Consider the following 6,814-nt stretch of genomic DNA (forward strand, 5'->3'; position numbering starts at 1 on the left):
TTATATTTTTTTATTGAATGCGGTGTATTCATTAAATTCTATTACCATGAAATCAAAATGATATAACTATATTTATATTTATAGTCCTTTAAGTTGTATATAATCTGTGTAATAATCATTTTCATATCCAATGTTTACTGTAAATGGTGTCTCTTAAACTTCATTTTCATTATATTATATTTTGGAAAATAATCTGTTTAAGTAAAATAAAATGAGTTAGGTAGAATATTTGCCATCATATGATTTATTAAATGACGACTTATATTTGTTTATTACTATTAATATATTTATGTTTTCATAAATCATATATTTATATTTGTATGCTGAAAATACTTACTTCATCAATGAAAATTATTGATTTAAAATAATCTCACAAAATAATAGTAAAATGCTTCATCAAAATAAAAAAGTATAATTAAAAATAAATAATTATTGGTAAATAAAAAAAATCCTAACATATTAATAATAGGCAATTAGTTAATGCGTAAGATTCTAATTAAATTCATGATCTTCAAGCGGTTGGGGGCACAAACGGTTCGTTTGACTACAAAGTGAGTGCCAGTCGTACCTGAACTCTTCATATTTCTCTTCCTCTTCGCATCCATTTTTCTAAAGTGGTTCCTCGGAACAATTGTTTTCTTGATGTTAATCGTTTTCCTCTGGTGCTCCAAGAATAAAATAAATTGATTTCAAGAAATCGGTGACAGCGGAAGAAGACGATGATGTCGGAGGGCAAGCTTTCTCTTTCTCGTGGTCTCTATTTTTTCTTCAGCTATCCATTCTATAAACCCACATTACCCTTTCTCATAATTTCCATCCGATGATCAATAGTACATTCGCAGTTCATAATTACATAGCCTGCTGCTTCCCTCTTCTTTTCCCTTCTTGATCCAACGCTTCACTTAACTTCTCCTCTACCGCCTCTATTTCTTGAAACCGGATCCTCTCACCCCAAATATCAACTTATACGCCCGAACCCCTCTGAAGCGAACACTTGAAATATTCTTTCGTTTGATCTCAGCAAATCAAACGTCCAGAATCTTGAAGCAAAGCAGAGACATAACGATTGATTTTCATCCACTTTTTTCTTCGACATCTCTGCTTTCACCCAAATCTACGCCTCTCACAGGCGATGGCCATAGTGGACGGAGGGTTTGTTTTTGCCAGTCTGATTCCACTATCTGTTTCCCAATTTCACAATCTTTGAGGTATTTTTGAACCCGTTGGTTTTAATTTAACATCTACCTGAGGTGTGAAGTTCTTATGTTTCATTGGGTTTGACCTGTTTTTTTAATTAGATCAGGGATTCGGTTATGTAGGAGTTATGTTTTGTGATATGTGTTTCTAGGACCTGTCACATGTTACGGAAAAGACAGAAGAGAAGAAATTTTGTTTATATTTACTGCTGGGTATGTCCTGCTACTGTTATTCTTTTTCAGGAAGATGCCAAGGAGTTGGTTCACGTTATGGTTAGTTTCAGATTATTTCCTAATTCTAATTTTCTATTTCATTGTTCTTTTTGAAGTTTATAAAGTTTTGTGTAACATAAATAAAATTACAGAGATGTTGGCTGAATTGTCGAGAGATGCAAACATAAAACCTGATCGGGATATCGATGTCTTCATGAAGGTAGCAAAAGATTGAATACAAAAAAGTTTTTTTTTTTTGAATCTTTCATGATAGAAATTTAAAATCTTTATTGTTTTTCATTCAGGCTGCTGCTACTGAAGGTTAAGAAGGTAGTGTAGTCACAGATTATACTCTCAAGCTATTGGGATTTGGAACATCTCATCTCTTTTGAAGGATAGGGTTAGGAAAATTGAAGGAAACCCTGATTGCTGTTGCTTCATCTCTCAACAAAATAATGTAAATCAAGGTGAATTACCACATATATATTATATACCAGGTTTGTTGTGTATAGATGTTATTGTTTTGAGAGTATTCAAGCTATTTCACAATCTGTTTTGCTGATGTGTTTTATTTTGGTGGATAACATGCTGCATGCTGCTCCACTCCATTTCCCTACATACTGTTCCTTTGGTTGAAGATATGAATATGCTTTTTTTTTTCTCTTTTCATTGCAACTGCCAACTAGATAATTAAAAACTGTTTGCTGAAAAACTTATTGATCCTTTACTTTTGCAGGGTGCTTCCAATGGTAATGGATAAGGCAAGGGTATTAAAGAAATATAGCCCCAGAAGAGTGTTTGAAACAACAATGATACTTGTTTTAAAGGTGTAGTTCTTGTCATTCAGTTAGTTGTTTGTATGGGGATGCTTTTGAATATTTATTGAAGGTTTTGTGCATATCAAATAACAGGAGTTTGACAACAATTATATTTATATTCATTGCTGGGTATGTCATTCTTTTTGAATCATTGACATTGTAAGATACAATTGTGTGATACTAAACATTTGTATATTTCCACTTTTATAGTGGGGGATCCAGGTATGCTCCACCACTAAACCACTCTATATTTTGTCGTGTTCTGCGTCTGTTATTTTTTTATGATTAGAATTTTCTCATCTATGCAATTTTCTTTGAAACTAACTTACAATCAAAGCATTTTATTTTCAAAAACATCCATTTTACATTCGATATTCAAAAATCATCCCATTTTTTGCATTTTTCTTTAACTTTTTCTTTATTTAACATCATTGAAATATCAACCATCTCTTTTTCTCATCTATGCATTTTATTGCGAAAAAACTTACAATTAAAGCATTCTACTTTCAAAAAGTTACAATTAAAGCATTCTATTTTCAAAAACTTCCATCTTATATTCAATTTTCAAAAATCATCCCATTTTTAGCATTGTACTTTAACTTTTTCTCATGTATGCATTTTACATTGAAAAAAAACTTACATTTAAAGCATTCTATTTTCAAAAACTTCTATGTGACTTTCAGTTTTCATAAATCATCCCATTTTTAGCATTGCACTTTAACTTTTTCCTTATGCAACTTCTTTGAAACATCAAACTTCTCATTTCTCATCTATTAATTTTACTTTGAATAAACCTTCAATTAAAGCATTTTATTTTCAAGAAGTACCATTTTACATTCGATTTTCAAAAATCATTCTATTTTTAAGATTGTACTTTAACTTTTTTTCATGTATGCATTTTACTCTAAAAAACTTACAATTAAAACATTGCACTTTCAAAAACTTCCATTTCACATTTTACTTTGAATAAACTTACAGTTAAAGCATTCGACTCTCAAAAACTTCCATTTTAAATTGAATTTTTAAAAAATCATCACAAATTTAGCATTATACTTTACCTTTTTCTTTCTATAACATCATTGAATCAACAAAAATCTATTTTTCTCATTTATGCATTTTACATTGAAAAAACTTCCAATTAAAGCATTTACATTCAATTACTTCCATTTTACATTCAATTTTCAAAAATCATCCCATTTTTTGGACTATATTATAACATTCCTTACTGTAACATCATTGACACATCAAACATCTTTTTTTTTTCTCATCTATGCATTTTACTTTGAAATTTTTTCCAATTAAGGCATTCTACTTTCAAAATCGTCCATTTTACGTTGATTTTTCAAAAGTCATCCCATTTTTAGCATTGTACTTTCTTTAACATAATTGACACATCAAACATTTTTTTTTCTCATCTATGCATTTTGCTTTAAAAAAACTTGCATTTTAAGCATTCTACTCTGATAAACTTCCATTTTACATTCAATTTTCAAAAACCATCATATTTTTAGCATTGTACTTTAACTTTTCTTTGTGTAACATAATTAAAACATCAAACTTCTTTTTTCTCATCTATGTGTTTTACTTTAAAAAAACTTAGAATTAAAGCATTCTACTTTCTGAAACTTCCATTTTACATTTAGTTGTCAAAAATCATCCCATTTTTAGCACTTATCTTTAACTTTTCTTTCTCTAACATCATTGAAACTTTAAACTTTTTTTTTCTCATCTATGTATTTTACTTTAAAAAATCTTACGATTAAAGCATTCTACTTTTAAAAATTTTCCACTTTACATTAATTTTCTTTTAAAATCATCACATTTTTAGCGTTGTACTTTAACTTATTCTTTTTGTAACATTGTTAAATTATCAAACCTCTCTTTTTCTCATCTATGCATTTTACTTTTAAAAAGCTTCCAAATATAGCATTGTACTTTACCTTTTTCTTTATGTAACATCATTGTAACATCAACATTCTTTTTTTCTCATCTATGCATTTTACTTCGAAAAAACCTCTAGTTAAAGCATTCTAAGTTCAAACTTATGTCCTTTACCTTTCTCTTTCTGTAAAATCATTGATATATCAAACTTATTTTTTTTTTCTTATTTATGCATTCTACTGTCAAACACTTCTATTTGACATTAAATTTTCAAAAATCATCATATTTTTAGCATTGTATTTTCAGTTTTCTTTCTGTAACAACAATGAAACATCAAACATCTCTTTTTCTCATGTATGCATTTTATTTTGAAAAGACATGCAATTAAAACATTTTTCTTTCAAAATCTTCCATTTTACATTGAATTTTCAAAAATCATCCGGTTTTTAACAATGTACTATCGATTTTCTTTTTGTAACATCATTGAAATGTGAAACCTTTTTTTTCTCATCTTTGCATTTTATTTTTAAAAAAACTTCCAATTCAAACCTTTTCGTTGAATATCTTCCATTTTACACATTGATTTTTCAAAAATCATCTGATTTTTAACTTTGTACTTTCGATTTTCTTTCTATAACATCTTTGAAACATCAAACTTCTCATTTCTCATGTATGAATTTTACTTTGAAAAAACTTCCAATTAAAGCATTCTAGTTTCAATAACTTTCATTTTACATTCAATTTTCAAAAATCATCCCATTTATTGCACTTTACTTCAACTTTTCTTTCTGTAACGTCATTGAAACATCAAACCTCTCTTTTTCTCATCTATGAATTTTACTTTGAAAGAACTTCCCATTAAAGCATTCTACTATAAAAACTTCCATTTACATTGAATTTTTAAAAATCAACCCGTTTTTTGCACTATACTTTAACTTTTCTTTCTGTAACATCATACTTTTTTTTTCTCATCTATGCATTTTATTTTGAAAAAACCTCCATATTTTAAGCATTATACTTTCAGAAACTTTCATTTTACCTTGAATTTTTAAAAATCATCTCATTTTTAGCATTGTACTTTAACCTTTCTTTCTATAACATCATTGAAACATCAAACTTCTCTTTTTCTCATCTATGCATCTTACTTTAAAAAAACTTCTATTTAATGCATTCTACTTTCAAAAACATCCATTTTACATTAAATTTTTAAAAATCATCCCGTTTTGTAACATTTTACTTTCAGTTTTCTTGTTATTGTTGACCCATTGCATTTTCAAAAATCATCATATGGTTAGCATTGCACTCTCACATTGAAACATGAATTTTTTTCATATATGCAGTGTACTTTGAAAAATGAATCATTTATAGCATTCTACTTTATTTTTCTAAATATTAACACCGCATTTTAAAAAATCGCCCCATTTTTAGCATTGTGCTTTCATTTTCCTTTCTGTTACACATTGAAACATTATATTTTTTTTCTTATCTATGTAGTTTACACTGAAAATATCATCAAAACTTACCATTCTACTTTAGTTTTTTAAATATTAACGCATTACATTTTCAAAAATCGTCCCATTTTTAGCATTGTCTCATTTGACTTTTGTTACAATATTGAAACACCAAACTGCATTCTACTTTCAATTTTCTTTATTAGCATATTATATTTTGAAAAATCATCTCGTTTATATCATTGTACTTTCGGTTTCCTTTCTATTAGAACATTGAAACATGAAACTTCTTATTTTTCATCTATGCATTTTACTTTTAATTAACATGAACCAATCAAGGGATGCTAAGAATGTACAGATGATAATAAGATATTTTTAGACAAGAAAGATGAAATATAATAAGATATATGTAGACAAGAAAGATGAAATATGTATTACAGGTGAAATGACCAACGTATTAGGGATCCCATGATTATTTTCTGTCATAATAATAACATAGCAAAAAGATTAATGACAACAAGATTGGATATTCTTACTAATAAGTACCATTTAAATATTTAAGCATCATATATGTATATGTGCTTTTTGTTTGAGGATATAATTAGTATGATGAGGTTAAGTATGGATAAAAGGTGTTAAGACTTTATCTGATGATATATATATATATATATATATATATATATATATATATACCTTGGGTGTCATAATTTATAATAATTAGACAAGAGAAGTATGAATCTTCTACTTTGATGTTAAATACTTCATAGAAAAAGTATGAGCTGGATTTAAGTCATAATGTCACGAGATATAATGATCATTTAAGGTATGAATGATAATACATGATACATATAGGGACACTGTTAAAATTTTGTTTTCTTACTATTACCATATTGCATTTTTAAAACTTCTCCCATTTTTAGCATTTTACTTTCACTTGTCTTTCTGTAACAACATTGAAAAATCATCCAACATTCTACTTTCAAAGGTCATTCCATTTTTAGTATTGTGATTTAACTTTCCAGCATGTTACAACATTGAAACATCATATTTTTTTTTTTCATCTATGTAGTATACTTTGAAAAATCATCTATCTTAAAGCATTTCACTTTTAGTTTTTAAATATCAACACATTGAAAATCATCATATTTTTAGCATTATGCTTTCACTTTCCTTTTTGTTACAACATTGAAAATTAAACTTTTTTATTTATATTTTTTATTTTTTTACTTTGACAAATCATTAAAGTATAACATTT

At 27.5% G+C, this 6,814-nt stretch overlaps 1 long non-coding RNA gene across 4 annotated transcripts; it reads left to right on the forward strand.

Annotated features, from left to right (window-relative positions):
* Positions 1–529: 529 nt before the first annotated feature.
* On the forward strand, positions 530–2,475 carry LOC145104658 (uncharacterized). Of its 4 annotated transcripts, XR_013707133.1 has the most exons (6): positions 530–1,208; positions 1,349–1,469; positions 1,562–1,629; positions 1,715–1,876; positions 2,146–2,236; positions 2,321–2,475. It is a non-coding gene; the product is annotated as an uncharacterized LOC145104658 (long non-coding RNA). The 4 variants fall into 4 exon arrangements; XR_013707132.1 differs by having other exon boundaries at positions 1,299–1,469; positions 2,146–2,475; XR_013707134.1 differs by having other exon boundaries at positions 1,320–1,469; positions 2,146–2,475.
* Positions 2,476–6,814: the final 4,339 nt, after the last annotated feature.

This window comes from Lactuca virosa, chromosome 4 (assembly GCF_052849685.1).
Source record: "Lactuca virosa cultivar CGN04683 chromosome 4, Lactuca_virosa_CGN04683_v6, whole genome shotgun sequence".
NCBI lineage: Eukaryota > Viridiplantae > Streptophyta > Magnoliopsida > Asterales > Asteraceae > Lactuca > Lactuca virosa.